The sequence below is a fragment of the Lissotriton vulgaris genome, chromosome 2_1, assembly GCF_964263255.1.
Source record: "Lissotriton vulgaris chromosome 2_1, aLisVul1.2, whole genome shotgun sequence".
NCBI classification, from domain to species: domain Eukaryota; kingdom Metazoa; phylum Chordata; class Amphibia; order Caudata; family Salamandridae; genus Lissotriton; species Lissotriton vulgaris.
In genome coordinates, this window is record NC_141687.1 from 900,622,057 (window position 1) to 900,646,857 (window position 24,801).

The following is a 24,801-nucleotide window of genomic DNA, read 5'->3' on the forward strand; positions in this document are numbered from 1 at the left end:
GATGCAGCCAACACTGTAGGTATTCCTCGATTTAACCCCAGGGTATTTCTTGGTGATTCTGACACACACTGTTAAAGGTTTACCCTTGTACCTTTCTGCTTAGAATGTCCTGCCTCCCTGCTCTAGCTGCAGAATGGCTGGGGGCACAAAAGACTAGTGTCAAACCCTTTCTGAGTGTGCTCAGGCAGAGGCTTTGTGATGTGTAGTGTGGTAGGTGACAACCACCCCCTCATCAAATCAGAGCTGGCCCATCCTGCCAACACCTATTTCCCCTTTGTCTAACTGTCTGGCAGCAACACACAAAGACCAACTGCCAGCCACGCTTATTCATGTGACCCAGGATACAGGCTGCAGAACATTCTCCTTTCTTCAAAGTTGGCACCAGTTATAAATATTGGACCTTCATACCCAACTCTTCAGTACACCTCTGGACCTGTGGAAGACTCACAATGACTGCTGTGCTGCACTGCTTCGAGCAGGACTGGTACCTTGCTGCCTTCAGGCCCGACTGCCTGAGTGATAAGGACTAGGCCTGCATCCTGAACCCAGGACCACCAGTGTGACTTCAAGGGCTAGTTGTCTGACCTCCAGATCCGAGAAAAGCTCCAACCTGCTTGAACCCAGCACCTGGACTCTGTCTGCTGGAGACCTGCCCCCAAGTGGTGCCATCCCAGTCCTGGACTCTTGAAAGTAAGCCTGAAGGTGCTCTACCAGCTCAACTGTGGGCAGAACTGATGCAGTGCAACGTATCTCCTCACAGCCCCACATCAGAAGTGCTGCTGCATGAAACATAGTCCGATTGAGGACCTCGCAATACAACCCCTTCGTACCGCCGCGGCGCATTGCATCCTCAATGCTGGACTTTGCATCATAAGGTCCTTGATGACGGTACACTTGACGAAGATGCAGGATATTGCATCGCAGCCCACAACTTCTTGGAGTCACCACTACACAATGCATCTTCAACACAGGACTTCGTATCTCAAGCCCCCCATCAACATCATTCTCAATGACAATGCAGACCTCGCATTGCAGCCCTGCAGCATTGTCGGAGCTGCCGCTGCGCAACACATCCTTGAACATAGTCTTGTAACGCTCTGCAACCAGAATTTAAGCTCCTTTATTCAGCTGGCCTAACTTGGTCCCTGTATCTATATCTAGCACACACTCCATCACTGTTCTCTGGTCTGAATTTGTGACTAGTTCCCAGACCAGCATGGCCAGATAACCACAATTGGTGCTTTGTACTTCTAGGCACTACTTTCACCTAAATCTTTAAAATTGCATATCTCCGTTTTTGCCAATTAGATTTTTGTCATTTTGGTCTCAAATTTAATCTATTTTTCTAAATTGGTGTAAGATTTTTCTTGTGTTGTGTTTTCACTTTATTACTGTTCAAAGTGCTCCCTAAATACTTCATCTCTAAGTTAACCCTGACTGATTTTGTGTGAAGCTACTAGAGGGTTGAGCACAGGTTAATTTGAGGTTTGCTTGTTTTTCACCACAACAGGAATTGTGGTTGCTGCTTGAGTGGGGTCTCACCCCCCTCAATCAGTAACCCCATTTCCTACAGAATCTTCAATGAGTTTTATGTAACAATTTGTTCCTGACCTGTTGGCTTGTGTCCTCCCACCGAGACAAGCAAGGGACTCATAAAAACCAGTACATCTAATCTGAAAAACATTTGTATTGACAGCCATTGTAATATGGGGTTGCCTTTTGAGTGCTGTGATATTTTAAGTTTTGAATCCATGTAAATTATTTTTAATTCACTATGCATGTTAAATAAATACATTTGAATTTGAAATTAATTGGACACAAGAAATATATCTGTAATATAAAACACCACATGTTCCAGATCAAAAAGGAGTACAGAAAATAAATCCAAAAGTGTATTTCACTTTGGGGAGAAAAAGAAAGATCAAAAATGGGCAAATAATGTCTAACAAACAATCAGTCTTGCAAATTAGGAAAGTAGTTTAAATGCTTTGAGCTTGTCCAGGTTATCTCCAGATTTATTAAAAAAAAAATTGATCAAGTGTTGCAATCTGGACCATCCCTGAAACCAGTAGCGGCTGGTAGGGGACGGTGGTAGGTGTGGGGTGGGTGGGGGTTAGGATATAAATAAAGAATAAAACTTACCTGCAGGTCGCTGTCGCCAGCTTCTGCCTCTCCTCAGCAGGAGCAGGAAGCACCCAGGCTTCCAGACTTCCCTAGCCAATCACAACGCTTTTTTTTGCAGCATTGGGATTGGTCTGAGCGCCGTGGTTCGGCAGTCAGACTGCGAGTGGAAGCCTGGACATGTCCTCCACGCAGGCTGTAATGCAGACTGGGTGGAGAACATGCAAAGTGTGCATGACTGTTTGAAAGGCGGAGGGGGTGGAGCTGGGGATGAGGACCTCTGTCTTGTCTGAGTTAAGTTTCGTGCGGCTGGTCTGCATCCAGCTGGCGACGGCCTTCATTCCTTCGTGGAAATTGGTTTTGGCTGTGGCGGGGTTCTTGGAAGGTGAAAGGATCAGTTGGGTGTTGTCGGCTTAGGAGATGATGTTGAGGTTGTGCGAGCGAACAATGATGGCGAGTGGTGCAATTTAGACGTTGAAAAGGGTAGGGCTGAGGGAGGATCTTTGGGACACACCGCAGATGATTTTGGTGGCTTTGGAACAAAATGGGGGAGGCAGACCCTCTGGGTTCTGTCAGTGAGGAAGGAGGTGGTCCAGTCCAGGGCTTTGTCATGTACTCCTGTGTCATGTAGATGTGTACTTAGGGTTTGGTGACAGACGGTGTCGAAGGTGGCCGAGAGGTCCAGGAGGATGAGGGCAGCAGTTTCGCCGTTGTCCATTAGGGTCCTGATGTCATCTGTGGCAGCAATGAGGGAGGTTTTGGTGCTGTGATTGCTGCGGAATCCAGATTGGGATGGGTCCAGGATGTTGCTCTCCTCTAGGAAGTGGGTCAGTTGCTTGTTGACGATCTTTCCGATGACTTTCACCGGGAACGGGAGCAGGGAGATGGGCCGGAAGTTCTTGAGGTCTTTTGGGTCTGCTGTAGGTTTCTTGAGTAGGGCGTTGATCTCAGCGTGCATCCAACTTTCCGGGAAGATGGCAGGCTCGAAAGAGCTGTTGATGATCTTCCGGAGTTGGGGTGCGATGATGTGGTTTGCTTTGTTGAAGACATGGTGAGGGCAGGGGTTTGATGCTGAGCCGGAGTGGATAGTGTTCATGGTCTTGATGGTGTTTCGTCGTTATTGACGTGGGTCCAAGAGAGCAGGAGGTTGGTGAGGCTGGGGGTGGTGGGTTTGTGGTGTTGATGGCTGTGGCGAGGTTCTGGGTGTTGTAGCTTTCATGGATGTTCACCATCTTGAGGTGGAAGAAGGCGGCTAGGGAGTCACAAAGTTCTTGCGACTGTGGGATGGTGTTGGAGCTGAAGCTGGGGTTGGAGAGTTCCTTCACGATGTTGAAGAGCTCTTTGCTGTTGTGTGCATTGTTGTCGATGAATTACTTAAAGGAGGTCCTTTTAGTGGCTCGGGTGAATTGGTGATGCTTGCGGCTGTGGTTCTTTAGGGCTGTGTGGTTGTGCGGTGTCTGTTTGTGGCCTTGAGTCTTCGGCAGGTCCGCTTCGATTCCTGGAGGTCGGTGGTGAACCAGCTGGCCTTTCTGTTGGTCCGTCTGTTTGAGGGTTTTTTGATCGGGCGATAGTGTTGGTGCAGTTGTCGATCCATTTCCTGAGGTTGCTGACGGCTGTGTAGGTGTCTGTGGTGTCTGTTGTCGGGTTTCGGGCGAGGGTCGTGATGAGCTGGTCTTCAGTGACTTTGTTACAGCTGCGGTAGGCTATCCGTTGCGGGTGGTGGTGCATGGTGGGTTTCTTGAAGGTGAAGTGGACTCAGCGGTGGTCGGTCCAGTGGAGTTCGGTGCTGTGGCTGAAGGTGACGTGGTTGCTGGGGGAGAGGATGGGGTGAAGCGTGTGTCTGGTGGAGTGGCTGGGGGTCGTGACAAGTTGTTTGAGTCCAAAGTTGGCGAGGTTCTCAAGCAGTGAGACGGAGTTGTTGTTGTCGGTGTTCACAAGGTGGAAATTCAAGTCTCCGAGGAGTGTGTAGTCCGTGGAAGCAAGAGCGTGCTTGCTGACGATGTCGGAGATGGCGTTGATGATCTGTGGCTGGGGTCCAGGGGTCTGTAAATGAGTGTTCCTCTGAGAGTGGTGTTGGGGTCGGTGTGGATCTGGAAGTGCAGGTGTTCAGCGGTGGTGGAGGTGTCTGTTGTGCAGGTCGTGACTCTGAGGGTATTCCTGTAGAAGTTGATGATTCCTCCTCCTGGTTTGTTGGTGCGTTCCCTTCTGGTGATCTTGTAGCCATCTGGGATGGCTATGGCAATGTCAGGTGCCAAGGAGGGGTTCATCCAGCAATGCAACGTCTGTGGAGCCTGAGTCATGTAGGTCCTAGTGATAGAGCGCGCAGGTCACCCGGGTCACAGTTCACCAATTATTCCCCACGCACTGGGCCCTGGCGCGAGTAAACCAAGTACTGAGTTTGTGTGAACCGGGTGATTTCTTGCACGCCACTATGAGTAATTCGGGGGGTGACTCTGACACCACTTACTATTCATGTACCTGACTTACCACAGGCACATTACTCCTGACGGATCAGGAGCTAGCAGTGGATAGGCGACAGGTTTCCTAAAAGAGAGCAGAACTTTACATATACCAAGTACGTTTATCCACACGTTATTGTGAATGACCACAGACACCTGATGAGTTTTAAAGTTTTATCGAAAGATTTCAGAATGAATATGCCAAAAGGACAAGCCAAATACACAATAAAACATCTAGAGTAAGAATCAGTACCACAAGGTAACTATGGATTAGGGCAAGTATCATTGGAAAAATTGAGAACACTGATAAGCAATAGGCTATTCACCGCAAACTTAAACTAGGGCAAGGGACATGAAACAGGACCTAATATGAGTATTTAACTAGGCTAGTTATCCTATTCTTACTGAATTTCACTGCAAAACGGCTAAGGGAAAGGGGAAAAATGGAACATACTAGTATATATGACAATTTAATAATGACCTATTGGGTAGGGGGGAAAAAGGAACAATTCTAATAAACAATTGCATATAGGTTGTTTTCAAGGCAATAGGGCAGTATCACAGGCAAGTGTGCTTTATTAAGGAAGAAGAGAGAAACAAAGAGAGAGAGAAAGACGTAAACCCACTGATTGATATTTACCTAATTAGGAATGAGGACTAACCCTGGCCACGGGTCAGTTTGGAAAGACGGGGACAAGGACCCTCAAGGAATGGAATACCAGAATGCGAGCAGGTACAGCTCACGGACAGTCAGGACAGGATACCCCTCAGGTTTGGGTCAGGGCTGGGCTCACCAAGATACGACCAACACCCACAGCTTCGGATGCAACGCCTGCGTTACTCCTCTCTGCAAGTAATCCGCCAGTAACCCCGATTGGGTTTTCGAATTTTCCCCAGCAAAGTGCTTCGCCAGCACTTAAGACTATTTCCACCCCTTAGGAGATTGTGGAAAGCATGGACAGAGTGCTCCGCAGCACTCTTAGATTGAGCACCTATAGAGTTCGTAGGGTCAGTGACAGGTCTGCTACTCGGACAAGTCGGACAATTTTTCCTAAGCTACACTAGGGCAATTATACTGTTTAGGGACCCTTAGACCACCCACCAATGTTGCAAGTGACAGCTTCGCACATTATGATTGGTCAGGAGAGGTGACTTGGTCATTGTCGCCTCCTAGAATTCAGTGTTCCCATCATTACTAGTAATTTCTGCCTACCCGCCCCTTGGGTTCCCGTTCCCATGCATAGGAATACAGCAAGACAATACAGTACATAGCAGGTAGCAACAGTGTTGCTTCGCCCAAGGTAAGATTCAGTCTCCGGGAGATGCTCCCCAGGCGCATTGGGCTTCTGGAGCCAGCTGGCTTGTTTTAGCTTCTGCGCAGTGAGGTTTCTCTCAGGTCACATGACAGTTCTCAGAGGAGCTTCATCATGGCGTAGCTCATGTGTTACCGGCCCCCCAGAGACGCGACACAGGAAAAGTAAGCGAAAACAAATTAGAATCATACAAAAAATGATCACACTGTATACCGTGATAGAATTTAACACACCCCTTATTTTATAACATCTATAGTATTAAAGTTTAGTGCGAAAAGACAGATAGGCAAAGCAGCGATAGCAAGCAGAGAGAGCGTGGTGAGAGACAAGCGGCCATCTTTGCATCAGTGCGCATGAGCAATACAATCCCTCCAAAATGCGAGTGCGTCACATCACATGGGTATGACCGACGCATGCGCAGACTGGATTTCTGCGAAGCAGCCATTTCCTTAGTGCAAGCAGGGGAGGGAACAGGTTCAGGGAGAAAAAAATAAAATAAAATAAATATTCCTCATGAGCTATCTTGCTGTGTCCTAATCAGTAGGGAAATCTGGGTACTATATGATAATTATTATGAGCAGGGCTAATAAAAAGGAGCTAAGGTTCCTTACCTGGAATGTTAACGGGCTCCGAGTTAAATCAAGGAGACTACTAATTTTGAAATATTTAGAAGATTCGCCAGCACAGACTATTATTTTACAGGAAACACACTTAACACAAAAGGAATGTAAGGATATATTCACTACTCAAAAATGGATTGGGAAAGCTATCTACACATCGCAAGACTTGGTTACAAAGGGAGTGGCTATTCTGATTAGAAGAGGATCTGATATAGTAGTTGAAAATAGTTTAGTAGATAGTAGAGGGAGATGGGCGATTTGTAAGTTAAGACTGCCGGGAGAAACGCTAGTAGTAGTTGGTTACTATGGCCCAAATACTGATGATCCTACAATCTTAGAGAAAATAGAACTCGAACTATTGGACTTCTCAGGTAAAATTGTTATGGCAGGAGATTTTAACACAATATTAGATGGTAAGCTGGATAGAACTGGTAATCCTAGGGCAATAGTGAATAGTAAAATGACTGCTAAAGTGAAGTCACTTATGGCTCAGTTAGGGCTGTGTGATATTTGGCGACTTAAAGCAGCAATGCAGCCAGGATATACGTTCTATAATAAGAAATATAAACATAATTCAAGGATTGATTTTTTTCTGATAGATATTAGGATGAAAGAGCGAGTTATCAATGTAGAACATATAGGGGCACATTTATCAGATCACTCTGCTGTATGTCTAAATTTAAGCTTGGAACGGGAAGATACGACCCCGGTTTGGAGATTAGATCGCACAATTTTAGCTGATGCAGAAGTCTTAGAGAGTCTTAAAGAAGAGATACAAATTTTTTTGGAGATTAACCTGGGATCGGCTAGGGAAGACACAGTGTGGGAAACATGCAAAGCCTTTATGAGAGGTAGAATGGGAGCTCTAGGTGCAAAAAAACGTAGAGTATATTATAGTCAAGTCTCTAATCTAGAAAAAGAGATTCGAGAGGCTGAATTTATCCGAATCTCCCAGGGAGTTACCATCCCAGATGGATTATGCGAGAAAAAACTCTTAGATTTAAGGGTTCAACTTACTGCAACACTTACTCAAAGAGTTATGGAGAGATGGGAAGCCAGTCAGTTGGCACACTTTTCATATGGAGAGGGATGTGGCAAGCTACTAGCGTGGAAAGCCAAGAAAGATGCTACACGGAATCAAATTAAGGAGATTAAGAATCCAGGGACAGATCAAGTTATTACAGAAAATAAACAGATTGTAGAAGCGTTTCAGCAATACTTTGCAGATGTTTATACAGAGGATCTCTGTCCAGATAAGGTTGAGATTGATTCCTGGCTGTCTCTAATACCACCGCTTGCGGATGAGGATATGTTGGATTTAAATAAGGAAATAACTCAGGAAGAGTTGATGAAAGTTATCAAGGAAGGCAAAAGAGGGAAAGCACCTGGACCAGACGGTCTACCTGTAGAAGTGTATAAAGCTTTAGGAAATACGGTGGTCCCCACTTTGTGTCATTTGTATAATAAAATCTTTAGAGGAGAAGTGGCAATCCCAAGCTCATAGAACGAAGCTACTATTGTTTTAATACTAAAACCAGGGAAATCTCCAAAAAGCATGGATGCGTATAGGCCGATTTCACTTTTAAATTGCGACTACAAATTTTTTCCAAAATCTTAGCTGATAGGCTGGGTAAAATTATTCATAAATTGATTCATGAAGATCAAAGAGGTTTTATCAAGAAGAGGTACTTAAAAGATCTTACTTTTTCATTGATAGGTATGATTGACGTGGCCTCTAAATATGAATATCCCTTGGCAGTCATTGCGTTAGATGCTGCCAAGGCTTTTGATCGAGTCAATTTTGTATATTTAAAATCCCTTTTGCACCATCTTAATTTAGGGGATAAGTTCACACAATCTATTTTTTCTTTGTATTGTGCACCCACATCAAGAGTACTAGTAAATGGAACCCTTACGCTTCCTATCAGAGTAATGCGGGGCACCCGACAAGGATGCCCCTTGTCACCGCTGCTCTTCAATATATATATAGAGCCTCTTGCATGCAAAATTAGAGCTTCAGCAGAGATACCCCCCTTTGTTGTGATGGATTGGTCCAAGAAACTTGGGCTTTATGCGGACGACATTATTGTTTATTCTACTGATTTAGTTGGAACTTTGGAAAATTTAGTGAATACGACAAAGGAGTTTGGTAAGATTTCTGGATATCAGTTAAATCAGGATAAAACTGAAATAATGACTTGGAATCTTGATACTGAAGATGTTAAAGTAACAAAAGAGATGAGGTATTTGGGAGTTAGGATTACTCAGAAAATTGAAGATTTGGCAAAAACTAATTACGATAGGGTGAGGAAAGAGGTTGGCGACATGTTAAAAGGCTGGATGAATTTACCCCTGTCAATATATGGAAGATCTAATCTTGTTAAGATGGTGATTGTACCTAAGATTACCTTTTTGTTCGAGACTATTCCGTTGGGCTTCAAAAAGGAATGGCTGGCGAAGTTACAAAGCATGATAACATCGTTTATATGGGCGTCAAAATCCTCTCAAATTTCTTGGAGGAAAATTAGGAGGAAAGTTGAAAAAGGAGGACTGGCGGCTTCAGACATACGAATATATGCATGGGCTTTTTGTTTAAAAAATTGCAGGATGCTGTTGGGTACCCCTGTTAACTCTCAGATTGGAGGCCTTTTTGCGATAATGCTGAAGAGATCAGGTTATCATGAGTTTGGTTTTTTGTATAAGTTTGGAGACCCTAAGTTTTTTAAAAAGGTGAAACTCAAGACGTTGAGAGACCTGGCGGAGACATGGTATAAGATCAGGAAAGTATCTAATCTTTCGTATTTTAGCCATAACGCTCCAATATGGGATTCTCCTGGAGCCCCCTCTTGGACACGAGATCTGCTTGCTTTAAGTTTGAAAAAGGAACCTGATTTGCAAAGGTGGAAGGACTTGTTTCAAGATGGCAATTTAATTCCTTGGGGCAGTTGCCGGCAAAAGTGGGGCTCAGTCTTCTCTAAATATAAATACTTACAGATTCAAAGCTGGGCAAGCCATTTGGAAGAAGAGATTGGAGTGGAAAATGAGCTGGAGTCAAAGTTGGAGACGGGGGCATTCGAGAAGGAAGTAGCTTTCTGGTATTGGCGAATACTTGATATGGAGGATGGAACATTTGATTTGCCAGAGACCCTGTGGAAGGAAAGCTTGCCAAAGATCGCCACAGAAGACCAATGGCAAGTAACTATGTGCATGCTATATAGAATTGTTAAACCGGCAAATCTGAGGCGAAATCTTTTGTTTACTATCCACAGGGCATACTGGTCTCCATACAGGCTTTCTAAATTTAAAGATGGAGGGATTGTTGGATGTCCAAAATGCAAAGCTCCAAATGTGGATGACCTACACATGTTTGTGTCTTGCCCAAATATCAAGAATTTCTGGTTAGATGTGAGTAATTCTCTCTCCAAATCTTTGAACCAACCCATTGAGGTAAGCCCTGAATTAATTATTACTGGGAGAATTGATTTACAAAATAGTTTTTTGAATAATAATGTCAGACTTATTTTTTATGCTATGTTGTTGGCACGTCGAGAGATATGTAAACTGTGGGTCTCACCACTTAGTCCCACTTTATTAGATTGGGTTTTAGCTATGAGGTACATGGCAAAGCTTGACATGCTAGACCGCTCTAAAAGAAACAGAGGATTTTGGTTACCCTTCCTGCAAAAGTTTGGTTAAAATTAATTTTATGTTAAAGTCCAATGATTAAGCCCGTGCCTGTCTCGCTGGTACTTGAAATTACCCCAGTACGATAAAGAGAGTTGGTGGAAGACACGCATCTTGGGTCAGGCTGGGAAGAAGGATAGCTCAGAGGAAGGCCAGGCCCAAAAATATGTGTTGTCTATGCCCCATTACTCTAAATCCAGCATAAGAGATAATAACAGCCCAGAGGTGGATTAAAGAGAAGAAGGGGCGGCAAGACGGCAAATGAGGATATAAAAAAAAAAATAAAAAAAAATAAAAGACGGACAGTTGGATTAATATGATTATACGTTAGGCGAGGTTCATGAGTGCGAGCAAGTCGCTTTACGTGCGAATCCTTGCTCCATCAATCCCCTCTTTGATGATATTTACTATCATCACTACAAAGGAAACAGATGCCAACTTTCATTCTTCCATATCATGCATCTCGATTTCTACAAACTTATTATTTATTTTTCTTTCAGCGTCTTTATGAGAGTGGTGATTCTTCACCTTTTTGTATATTTGATTTCTCAATTCTCCCAATTCTAACTCATCTATATTTCTCTTTACTCCTCTCTTATTCATAGTGTATTTCTTTTTACACTTTTGACATTTACAGCAGATGAATATGATCAGTGCAACCACACCTATTCCAAATATTGGCATTAGTATTTTCCACAGAAGATTTCTACCTAAGTTAGAGAACCAACTACCTATAGAGGAGAGACCTCCAGTCAGTCTTGTCCATGCACTGTCAACCTCTAATGGTTTGAGTTCCTTTTCCAAATTAGTTATGTTTCTTACATATCTTTTAAGTTCAATACTTTTATCAGGTATGTAGGTGCAACAATGTTGCGCCTTCAGCATTCTACAGACTCCGCCCTCCTTTGCTAATAAGGTATCAAGAGCAAGGCGATTCTGCAAAACCATTGATCTGATCGCAACCATCTCGGTATTAACCAGCAGGAATCCAGCAGCAGTGTCAGTAGATAACCGATCCACTACTGTAGACAATTTGCAGATTCTGTGTGTGTTCAGAACTACCCCCATTCCAGGTATCAGTGCACTAAAGATATCACCTATTATTTCTCCTACACTTTCACGTTTACTACGCACTAAGCCATTAGTGTCTTCATCATTGCAGCAGCATTATTCACATGGTATATTTTCGGGAAAACAATACCAAAGTAGCAGCTTCCATACCAGTGATCCGGCAATTTAAAATAAGCCTTGTTTCCACATATATAATATATTCCGGGAAACACAGGTTCTGACCCATTTTTGAAACCCCAACCTCCAATCACCTTATAATTATGTTCACACTCGCTGGAGCCAATGAATACATTGTTATAATATTCTGTCCTTTCTCTATGGAGACAAAGTTTTCCTTTCCGTTAAAAAATCCAGTAACAAAGCAGGATTAGCTTCGCCTTGCGAGGTGTTATCCATATGTTCTGCCCACCTAGGGACTCTATCCTTTTCGTCATTTGCCTTTTTCTGAAACTTTTCCCTCCTTCTGTCTGCCATTTTTATGAACATCTTTTCCTGCTCTTGCAAGGAACAGGTCAGATTAGCCTGTCGTGCTTCATTTAAGTCTATGTCACCTATAGTCAGGAAATATTCTCCCATATACCGGGTCACCTCACTTCTAATATGTACAAGGTTCAGGTGTCCCCTAATAGGGAGTTCAGAAAAGACTACGTCAGCATTTGAATAATAGTACTGTAGAGTGCTTCTATAAAACAAGCTTGCCAATATACTGCAGGAGATTCCATAGGTTAGGGGTAAGTGGTGATATGTCACGCCTTCAGCCACAGAAGTGGGTAGCTTCATGCAGACATAACAATCTTCTATTTCCATAGCTTCTACATAATGCACCAATAGGTTAGCGAAAACATTTAAATGCGTCCTGTTTTTCATGTTGTGAAAGTGCAGTCCACCCTCATCTGATGCTTCTAATTTTGGTCGTGTGTGTCTGAGACTTTTTGAGTTGTCACGTCGTTCTAAGCTTCGTGGTGTTTCTGCAGTCTGTACAACGTCTGTGTCTATCACTTCAGGTTCAGTAGGGGACAAGTTAGGATCTTTACTTATCATAAAAGGAATAAAAACTGTTAGTCCTATCCACATGACTATCAACATAGCTACACTACATAAGCATATTTTACAGCAAGTTTTACAACACCCAAATCTGGACCTTCCTGCTACGCTTGAATCAGACATTTTAGCTCACAGGTGGTCTTTGCAACCCCTCTTTGTTTCTTCACACCAAGGCTTCTCTCGGTTTTGTCTCAAGGGGGTCTTCGTCAGAGCTCCGATCAGTAACGGACTCGTCGTCACTTTTGCCACTGTGACTGGGCTCATCAATTTCTTCCAGCACCAAGTATGTCCATTCGGGGCTCCGATACAGTCTGTTCTGTTTCTTCACTCTGTCGCTCTTTCTCAGAGACTTGCCTCGGGCTGCCTTTCTTTCGCTTTCAGCCCTTTTTCGGTCTTTCAGTTTTTCCTCGACTGTTTTTATTCGGAGTCTTAGCCTTTTGACGTACCTGGGTGTACTTTTGCTCCTGTGACTTTCAGTGGTCGAGGACACTTGGCCTTCCTCGTGCACTCTTTTTATTTTCTCTTTGGGTTTGACAGAGTCTATTTCCCTTCCTGTCTGACTAGTTCCAGGTCTTTCATCTATTTCTTCTGCCTGGTCCTCAAGCTGGCCCTGTTCAGGTTCGCTTTGTATGTTTCCTTTGCTTTCAGGTGAACTGGATTCTGATTCCTGAACAAGTTCGTCTATTTCTATCTGCTCTGGTTCATGCACTTCGTTCCCTTCATTTTCTTCCGCATGAACTTCTGCTTTGACCACTATCTGTCCCTTTCCAGACTCCGGAGTCTCGGGTGGAGTGTCGATATCTTGATCTGTCCCTACTTGGCCTAATTCCTGATCAGGTATGATGTGAGTCTCGTTGACCTGACCTTCGTCCTCTAGTTCTGTCTCACCTGGACTATCCCACTCACTGTCTAGGTAGGAATATTTCCTGGTTCGTATTGGATCATGAACCTGGTCGTCGGCAGGGTACCACTCAACGTCTCGACTTGTGCTCGGCAGTTCGATGTCAGCGAGATCCGGACTCTCTTCGGGAGTCTCCTCAGCGGTGCTGCCTTCAGCTTCAGTTGCGTTTTCTCCGGTTACCCGCTTTGTGTGGCTGGCATGAATCCACTTCGGTACACCAGCGCACTTTACGGCAGTAGTGGTGACAAGGATCACTTGCCTCGGCTTTCCCCACTTTGGTTTGAGGCAACTCTTCCGGGTGTGTTTCTTTAACACCACCCAATCACCTGGTTGTAGCTTATGTGCTGGAGTCTTGGGCCAGTCGTCAGCTGTCTCTCCAATCTGGTGGGAGATAGAACGCACTTGGTCACCCAGTTGCTTGCAGTATTCTAGCACCAAATCATCAGTAATGCTTAGCAGTTTGTGTCCAGGTACCCATGCTTGTCGCATCACTCTCCCCATTAGTACCTCATGGGGGCTCAAGCCTGGTTTTCGATTTGGAATACTTCTCAGACTCATCAGCACAAGGGGCAAAGCTTCTGTCCAGTTCATTTTGGTGGAATCACACATCTTCGCCAATCTGGACTTGATCGTGCCATTTATCTGTTCAACCACCCCAGACGCCTCGGGATGGTAGGCACAGTGCAGTCTTTGCTTCATTTTAAAGGCCTTACAGAGCTCTTCTAGGATATCGTTGGCAAAATGCCCACCTTGGTCTGTTTCAATCGTCTCAGGAATTCCATACCTAGGTATCAATTCCCTGAGCAATAATTTGGCTACAGTTAAGGCATCATTTTTCTTTGCTGGGTAAGCCTCCACCCACCGGGAAAATAGGCACACTATAACCAGGACATACCTATATCCCTTGCATTTGGGCATGGTTATAAAGTCCGCCTGCATCCTAACAAAGGGACCTACTGCCTTTCCGAAGGTACTTTGCTCTACTACAGTCCTCTTTCCTGCATTGAATTGCTGACACACTAGGCACCTCTGGCAAAACCTTTCCGCCTGGTTCCTGAACTTTGAATTGTAGAACACCTTGTCAAACACACGGCACATGGCGTCCCTTCCCATATGTGTAGATTCATGTATCATCCTGACCATGGGATCTATCAGGCTGTCGGGCAGCACAGGCACTCCAGTTTTGTTTACCACCACACCATCATTTCTCACTCTGCATTCCTTCTCACTCCACCTGCCCTTTTCTTCCCTGTCTGTTAACTGTTGTAAGTCTTTCAACTCATCCCAGGTTGACACATTATCAAACAACATCAGTTGGCAGCTGTGTACACCCCATAACCCAATTTGGAGGGACATTTGGTGTCGGGCACAAAACTGTGCGATTTGGTCAGCGTATCTGTTCCCGGCTGTCACATCATCATTTCCGGATCTGTGAGCCGCACACTTGACCACAGCCAATTCTTTGGGCAATTGAATAGCTTCCAGTAATTCTTGTACCACCTTTCCGTTTCTGATAGGGGTACCTGAGGAAGTCATGAATTCTCTTTGTAACCATAGTTGGCCGAAGTCATGAACAACCCCGTAACAGTACTGACTGTCGGTATAAACAGTTATTCTCTTGTTTTTACCCCTCCTACAGGCTCTTGTCAATGCGATGAGCTCCGCTACCTGTGCAGATTTTACTTCGCACAGGTAAGAGGCTTCTATGGTGTTGGTCAATGTGACCACAGCATAGGCAGCACACAGACCTCCACTCTCATGTCTTGAACATGAGCCGTCTACAAACATGGTAAGATCCCCATCAAGCAATGCCACTTCTCGGATGTCAGGACGGGGCTTAGTGCTGAATTCTGTCAGATCAATGCAGTTATGTTCCATTTCATCCTCGTCGTCTATATCCAGAGGAACAGGTAATAGAGTTGCTGGTTTTAGGACATTGCACCGAGAAATGGTTACATTCTCAGCACCAATTAAAATTCTCTCATATTTTGTCAGCCGACTAGGTGTGAGATACTGGGTCTTGGTTCTCGTCAGTAAAATTACAACAGAGTGTGGAACATATACAGTGACAGGATGTCCCATGACAATATTCTCACTCTGTTCTAGACTGACGCAAGTAGCAGCTACTGCTTTCAGACATCCGGGCAATCCAGCAGACACCGGATCTAGAGTGGCCGAGAAATAGGCCACGGGACGCCTTACCAGCCCATGCTCCTGGGTCAGGACTGAGAGCGCACAATTTTCTCTGGTGTCACAGAACAGTTCAAAGCGCTTGGAATAGTCAGGCATACCCAAGGCAGGAGCAGTACATAGACAGTTTCGCAATGTTACCCACGCGGACATGCTTTCACTGTCCCAACTGACTGGGTCTTCTACTCCTTTCTTGGTCATTTTTATCAAAGGTTTGGCCAGAGTTGCGAATCCCACAATCCACTGCCTGCAGTACCCCACAACTCCTAAAAACATTCTCACCTCTTTCTGAGTTCGGGGTAGGTCCATTGCCTTAATTATTTTGATCCTTTCTGTGGTGACTTTTCGGATCCCTTTCTCTATCTGGTGCCCCAGATATTTTACTGAGTTTTTGCAGAACTGTAATTTGTCAGGGGAAACTTTATGTCCTCCTTTTCCTAGGTGATTCAGCAAGGCGATGGTGTCGGTGACACAGTCAGTTTGGGTTTTAGATGCCACTAAAAGGTCATCTATGTACTGCACCAAAACAGACTCTCTTGGCAGGACCAGAGATTCAAGGCATTTCTTTAGGATCTGGTTGAAAATCGATGGACTTTCAGTGTACCCTTGAGGGACACGATTCCAGACATCGATATGGCTGTCAAATTCGAAACTAAAAAGGAACTTGCTTTCCGGATGCAATGGGATGGAAAAGAATGCATGACACAAGTCAATGACAGTGAACCATTCCGCATTCCAAGGAATCTGATATAGGATCACTGCAGGGTTGGGCACAATAGGACAGCAAGGTACAACAATTTGGTTTACCTTGCGCAAGTCCTGCACTACTCGGTACTTTCCACTAGGCTTTTTGATCCCAATGATGGGCGAATTGCAGGGACTGCTCATTACTTCTTCTATGATTTCTGCTTCAAGCAACCTGGTAATTTCAATTGCGACTCCTGCTTTTACTTCTGCACTCATTTTGTACTGCCTTGTTTTGGGATATACTGCATTTGCTTTTATTGCGATTTTAACTGGGTCCACGTTAGTCATTAAGCCTACATCTTTTCCCGTGAAATCCCACACTTCAGGTACCACTCTTAACTGAAGCTCTTCAGGTAAGTCTTCAACGGACAAGGCTTTAATGTCAGTGTCGGGTCTCACTAACATCAGTTTATACAAACCATCTTCATCGGGGGTCTGAATTTCGACACCTTTTGGTGTGCAAAAGATGGTGCAGCGCATTTTGCACAACAAATCACGTCCTAGCAGGTTCACAGGACTGGAATCACAGACCACAAATCTGTGCATTTCTTTAAAGTTTCCTATGGAGATTTCCATAGGCTCTGTTACTGGAGTACTTATTATTTGATTTGAGACAACCACTACTTGGATTTCTTCTCCCGAGAGGGGTAGGTTAGGAACATCCACTGTTCTCACAGTGGACCGGGTAGCACCAGTGTCCAACAGAAAGGTGACGTCTTTTCCCTCAACCTTTCCTTCAATGTATGGTCCAGTCTGGTCTACCGGTAAGGAGGCGCCAAGCACGCACTCCTTGTCCTCCCCTCTCAGGCCCCGTCAATCTTGTTCATCACAAAGAAAGGAATCGTTCAACAGGTACTGTGGAATTGCTGCATTGCTTTCATTCTCTCCTTCCCATATTTCCGCCCTTTCATTCTGCTGGCCCTGATTCTTATAATTCTGTCTAGGAGCGCGAGGCACTGGTGGTAGTTTTACCTGTTGCTGGTTCTTTCTTGTCCCCTCTTTCTGCACCTGTGGATTTAAACCATTTATAGGGGCATTACCGGCCTGCAGGTGTGGACACTCGTCTCTCCAATGCCCTATCTGGCCGCACCCGTGGCAAGGAAACTTCTTCATAGCTTCTTCCCGACTCATTTTTGCATGGGGCTTCCCTCCTCCCCCAGCATTGGTACTTTGGGCATTATTATTAGAATTCAGTTTACTTAACTGTTTTTCTTGCTGTTCAGCCAATTTCACTTGTGCCCACATAACCTTTTCCTTGAGGGCTTTCTTTTTATTCTCGATCTCATCTTCGCAGTATTTTGCGTATTTAAGGACATCATCTATAGGCTTTCCCTGCCAGCTGATTTTATTATCTCGTATCCATTGGGATATTTCAGGCCTCAATCCCAGCACAAATCTGTAACTAAAATGGGTCATGTCCTTCATGTCCACATTATCGATTCCACTGTAAGTTTTAAAAACTTGCAGAAACCTTTCATAAAAGGAGTGGACAGATTCGTCTCGCTCTTGGGTAGTTCTATCTATCTGGGTCCAATCGGTTTCCTTTGCAGGTACCTTTTTCTTGAGGTATTGTATGACTTGCTCATACTTCCTCATTACTTCAGGTGCGGGAGCTCCAGTCTTTTCGTCTCTCGCATATTCCTCACTAGGCCAATCAATTTCAATTTTGCAGTCGGTCCACAAATCTACAGGGACCACAATGTCGAAAAACCCATCCAGGTCTTTCAATAGGCATTTCTGAACTTTTATGAAGCGTTCAACCTGTCTGTACCAGTCAACTGGTTTCTCCCGTAATTTCGGGAAGTCATTAGTAAATGACACGATATCCTGTCGGGACCAAGGGACATGGACATACTTTCCCCCCGGGACCTCTCTCATGGGACACAATTTTTCTGCGGGAGTCACTTCTTTCAGCACATATTCTGAAGCCGGGGTTTTGGCCCTGCTGTCTTCCTTTTTCTTTGCCCACCGGGTTCTCCATTTCCCTACATCCCCCCATTTCTGCAAGAGTTTTAATAATTCTTTTATCTGGATCTGTTTTCCTACCACATTCAAGCTCTCTAAGTCTTTGTCCGAAAAATCTACTCTGTAGGGTTTCTGTAGGATTTTGGAGCGACTGACGTCTATTCCCATTTCCGTGGCTGTGTCCATCAGTCTCCCATGGAGCAATCTAGCGTTCCGGGTAAGGTTTTTACTGATGAACAGTAACTCTTCTTCACTGAAGGAGTTTAAGCGGTCTAATCCTACATTTCCAGCCATCATCTCTTCTATTTCTATTCTTAGCTTATAGATTTCTAATGGTTTGGGTTGGGGAGTGGTCTCTTTCTCTAATTCTTTGGTCCATCTGTCTAATTCTTCTGGGGATACCACCGTGGCACTCCTAACCCCAGACGTACTCTCAATCAGAACCTCTTTTGCCCTACTCTGACTCCTTGCCCCTGACATGCTAGTTCTAGGTTCCCTAATGGATTTACAAAAGGGGGTGGTGATGAACAGAGTGTCTGAATTGAGCAGACCACTCTTACCCAGTCCAAAGATCAGGGCTTGATCCATCACCGTTATTTATCTCACTGCCCCATCCCAGCTCAGAACCTGGCTATATGCAAATCAGTCTGTCCCTGGCCCAGTGCATCATGGGAACAGGGCAGACTAAACTACCAAGCCAATTCTTTACCAGAAAGGAGACAAGCTACCGGGGACCGGTTTCTGGCATTTCAGCCTCTTCGGCCCGGCTTGCTTGAATCCTGATGGAGCAGTGAGAAAGGGACTCATGTCTGAGTATACCCTGCCACACCTATAGTGGCCAAAATCGATTTACAAAAGGGGGTGGTGATGAACAGAGTGTCTGAATTGAGCAGACCACTCTTACCCAGTCCAAAGATCAGGGCTTGATCCATCACCGTTATTTATCTCACTGCCCCATCCCAGCTCAGAACCTGGCTATATGCAAATCAGTCTGTCCCTGGCCCAGTGCATCATGGGAACAGGGCAGACTAAACTACCAAGCCAATTCTTTACCAGAAAGGAGACAAGCTACCGGGGACCGGTTTCTGGCATTTCAGCCTCTTCGGCCCGGCTTGCTTGAATCCTGATGGAGCAGTGAGAAAGGGACTCATGTCTGAGTATACCCTGCCACACCTATAGTGGCCAAAATCGATTTACAAAAGGGGGTGGTGATGAACAGAGTGTCTGAATTGAGCAGACCACTCTTACCCAGTCCAAAGATCAGGGCTTGATCCATCACCGTTATTTATCTCACTGCCCCATCCCAGCTCAGAACCTGGCTATATGCAAATCAGTCTGTCCCTGGCCCAGTGCATCATGGGAACAGGGCAGACTAAACTACCAAGCCAATTCTTTACCAGAAAGGAGACAAGCTACCGGGGACCGGTTTCTGGCATTTCAGCCTCTTCGGCCCGGCTTGCTTGAATCCTGATGGAGCAGTGAGAAAGGGACTCATGTCTGAGTATACCCTGCCACACCTATAGTGGCCAAAATCGATTTACAATAGTAAGAATTGGCTTCTGTAGTTTGGTTTGCCCTGTTCCCATCATGCACTGGGACAGGAACAGACTAGTTTGCATACAGTCAGGTTCTGAAGCTGGGATGGTGCAGTGAGCTAAAAAGCGGTGTTGGATCTAGCCCTGATCTCTTGACTGGGTGAGAGTTTTCTGCTTAATTCAGAGACTCTGTCCCTCACCACCCCTTGTTGTAAATATTTTTGTCCACCCTAAGCGTGGAAGGGTATACTCAGATGTGAGTCCCTTGCTCATTGCACCATCAGGATTCAAGCAAACCGGGCCGAAGACGGCTGTAATGCCAGAAACCGGTCCCCGGGAGCTTGTTTCCTTCCCAGTGTAAGAATTGGCTTCTGTAGTTTGGTTTGCCCTGTTCCCATCATGCACTGGGACAGGAACAGACTAGTTTGCATACAGTCAGGTTCTGAAGCTGGGATGGTGCAGTGAGCTAAAAAGCGGTGTTGGATCTAGCCCTGATCTCTTGACTGGGTGAGAGTTTTCTGCTTAATTCAGAGACTCTGTCCCTCACCACCCCTTGTTGTAAATATTTTTGTCCACCCTAAGCGTGGAAGGGTATACTCAGATGTGAGTCCCTTGCTCATTGCACCATCAGGATTCAAGCAAACCGGGCCGAAGACGGCTGTAATGCCAGAAACCGGTCCCCGGGAGCTTGTTTCCTTCCCAGTGTAAGAATTGGCTTCTGTAGTTTGGTTTGCCCTGTTCCCATCATGCACTGGGACAGGAACAGACTAGTTTGCATACAGTCAGGTTCTGAAGCTGGGATGGTGCAGTGAGCTAAAAAGCGGTGTTGGATCTAGCCCTGATCTCTTGACTGGGTGAGAGTTTTCTGCTTAATTCAGAGACTCTGTCCCTCACCACCCCTTGTTGTAAATATAGGTTCCCTAATGGGCATATCCATCAGGACCACTGATTCGCACTCACTTTCGTGGTCATCATCAATGAGCACTTCTTTTATCGGGGGGGGGATGCTGGGAGTTGGCATGTTTGGGGTCATGACGGGAGGACGAGGACTAGTCAGGTTGTCCCTATAAAGAGGAATAGCGGGTCCAATGGTTACTGGGATAGTCAGGGAATCTGGATGAGGATGTATCTGGGCTATGGTCCGGACCAAATCATCTCGCTGTCTAACCAGGGCTTCCTTCTCTTGTTCTCGCAAAGCCCTTTCTGCGGATTTGTCATGCAATACTTGGGGTACCAAGGGAGGGTAAATACTTGGGGCAGACGGAGTAATCAATCGAGGTGGGCCTTCTCCAAATGGCTGATAATTCGGGACCGTGGATTTAGGTCTGCAAAACCCATCCCCTTCACTGGTCTTACTATCCGTACCCGTTCCATCTGTCTCACTATCCCTCCGACATCTGGGATATTTGGCAAACGGGTTTGGTGAACTTAAAGGCTCTGACTCTGCTACATAGGGAGGTGGGTTTTTCATCAATAAATCCTCTAGGTGCTCATCTTCTGAGTCCCCTACGGCCATTAAGTGATGGGTTTTCTCTTTACTTTTTCCTTTCCCTTGTTCTAATACCCCCATCATTGGAAATAAACCCTCCACCATCATGCTTTGTCTCCAATGTTTCATTTTCTGCTCTTTGGTTTCTCTATGGACCCTCGGATACCATTTGCTCACTCCCTTGTCCATCCGGGGTCTATCTCTCTCCAAAGCCTCAATTTCCCATTCTTCTAGAGCCTCGTACTGAGTTAATCTGGGTCTGGGATGTAGTTCATTCATGCGGGTTCTCAAGTTAAACAGGATTCTGCCATTAAACGTACCATCAATAGGAAATGCTAGGACTCCGTCATCTGCAGTATATTTTGCCCAATTTTCTAACCATACACAGGTATGGTACCCTTTGTCAAACATCATGAAGGAAGCAGGAGTATTTGGTGGAGGAATGATCACCCCTTCCCTCGTTCTAATGGGCTTGTCTGTTTTGAAAAAATTCTTTACCTTGTCAGAAAACGACATTTTTCTTTTTATTCCATACATCATGTGCGGTCTACCTTGTATAATCTGTTCCTTATAGAAGCCTGAGTTTTGTGGGTTAGGTAAGAACTCAGGATACCACATATGCCTTTCCAGGCTCGCTTCTAACTCGGCCTGATTAATCTTGTTTACTTTTGTACTTCCAATGCTAGCGCGACTTTTATTTTGTAGAACCCAATCAACACTACGGATACAAAAATCCTTGTCCAATGGGTGCGCGGCCTTTCGCGAGACCAAGTCTCACGCTCCGGCACTCACCCCTCCCTTACAAATTCAGCTTCACTACACACCCGCTGTCTTGACCAATACTAGCGCGGCACGGAGTGACGTCAGAGCAGTCTTCCGACCGACTCCCTCCTTCACAAGGTAACGGAAACTTTTAACTTTTCCTAAAGTGCGAGTACAAATCTTAGTCAACAATACACAACGATTGCCACTGTGTCTGAGTGTTCTAAATAGGTAGAAAAATTTTCTTTCACCACAAGTAAACCACTTCTGTCTACTTTTCATTCACTCCGGATAGACTTCCTTGCCTACCCTCTCACACGAGTAATACAGACCCCGTTATTCTGACTCATCCACTTCTTTCCGGGATATCTACTGAGCCAGGATTTCACCAGCGGACTATGTTACTTACCAGTCAAGCCTCAGAGACCCTATTATTCCTCCCACATGTGACCCTTACTAGGTTATATCACAAGGGAAGTTTTATACAAAGGACTCGCGGCTATCAATTATACAGATGCAAAAAAAAAAAAAGATCCTAATTAGTGCTTCCAGTTATTCCTAACCCTGCACTAATGACTCTAGACAAGTGACCTTGTCAGCTAACCGGATTCTACTTACCGTTAGCTATATACTTCCCCGGGGATTCGGACTACACTGAACGCTTACAAACATTTCTTTGTTAATATGACATATAACATTTATAGCAGCAATGCAAAAATCATATACATTTACGTAAAAAACCTTAAAACATGGCAAAATATTTGAAGCAATGCAAAATAGAAAAATCAGCAGCACATTTTATTTTCATGGTTTGTTTATCAACTATCCTATCTACCTATCTTAACTAGTCCTAACCATGCCTCTGCTACCAGAAAATTACTGATAGAGTGCGCAGGTCACCCGGGTCACAGTTCACCAATTATTCCCCACGCACTGGGCCCTGGCGCGAGTAAACCAAGTACTGAGTTTGCGTGAACCGGGTGATTTCTTGCACGCCACTATGAGTAATTCGGGGGGGTGACTCTGACACCACTTACTATTCATGTACTTGACTTACCACAGGCACATTACTCCTGACGGATCAGGAGCTAGCAGTGGATAGGCGACAGGTTTCCTAAAAGAGAGCAGAACTTTACATATACCAAGTACGTTTATCCACACGTTATTGTGAATGACCACAGACACCTGATGAGTTTTAAAGTTTTATCGAAAGATTTCAGAATGAATATGCCAAAAGGACAAGCCAAATACACAATAAAACATCTAGAGTAAGAATCAGTACCACAAGGTAACTATGGATTAGGGCAAGTATCATTAGAAAAATTGAGAACACTGATAAGCAATAGGCTATTCACCGCAAACTTAAACTAGGGCAAGGGACATGAAACAGGACCTAATATGAGTATTTAACTAGGCTAGTTATCCTATTCTTACTGAATTTCACTGCAAAACGGCTAAGGGAAAGGGGAAAAATGGAACATACTAGTATTTATGACAATTTAATAATGACCTATTGGGTAGGGGGGAAAAAGGAACAATTCTAATAAACAATTGCATATAGGTTGTTTTCAAGGCAATAGGGCAGTATCACAGGCAAGTGTGCTTTATTAAGGAAGAAGAAAGAAACAAAGAGAGAGAGAAAGACGTAAACCCACTGATTGATATTTACCTAATTAGGAATGAGGACTAACCCTGGCCACGGGTCAGTTTGGAAAGACGGGGACAAGGACCCTCAAGGAATGGAATACCAGAATGCGAGCAGGTACAGCTCACGGACAGTCAGGACAGGATACCCCTCAGGTTTGGGTCAGGGCTGGGCTCACCAAGGTACGACCAACACCCACAGCTTCGGATGCAACGCCTGCGTTACCCCTCTCTGCAAGTAATCCGCCAGTAACCCCGATTGGGTTTTCGAATTTTCCCCAGCAAAGTGCTTCGCCAGCACTTAAGACTATTTCCACCCCTTAGGAGATTGTGGAAAGCATGGACAGAGTGCTCCGCAGCACTCTTAGATTGAGCACCTATAGAGTTCGTAGGGTCAGTGACAGGTCTGCTACTCGGACAAGTCGGACAATTTTTCCTAAGCTACACTAGGGCAATTATACTGTTTGGGGACCCTTAGACCACCCACCAATGTTGCAAGTGACAGCTTCGCACATTATGATTGGTCAGGAGAGGTGACTTGGTCATTGTCGCCTCCTAGAATTCAGTGTTCCCATCATTACTAGTAATTTCTGCCTACCCGCCCCTTGGGTTCCCGTTCCCATGCATAGGAATACAGCAAGACAATACAGTACATAGCAGGTAGCAACAGTGTTGCTTCGCCCAAGGTAAGATTCAGTCTCCTGGAGATGCTTCCCAGGCGCATTGGGCTTCTGGAGCCAGCTGGCTTGTTTTAGCTTCTGCGCAGTGAGGTTTCTCTCAGGTCACATGACAGTTCTCAGAGGAGCTTCATCATGGCGTAGCTCATGTGTTACCGGCCCCCCAGAGACGCGATACATGAAAAGTAAGCGAAAACAAATTAGAATCATACAAAAAATGATCACACTGTATACCGTGATAGAATTTAACACACCCCTTATTTTATAACATCTATAGTATTAAAGTTTAGTGCGAAAAGACAGATAGGCAAAGCAGCGATAGCAAGCAGAGAGAGCGTGGTGAGAGACAAGCGGCCATCTTTGCATCAGTGCGCATGAGCAATACAATCCCTCCAAAATGCGAGTGCGTCACATCACATGGGTATGACCGACGCATGCGCAGACTGGATTTCTGCGAAGCAGCCATTTCCTTAGTGCAAGCATTGTGAGGATGAAAAGACACACAGGCAAGCCTCTCGGGGACACCCGCGTGTTGGGAAAAATGCTCAATAAAAGACGGACAGTTGGATTAATATGATT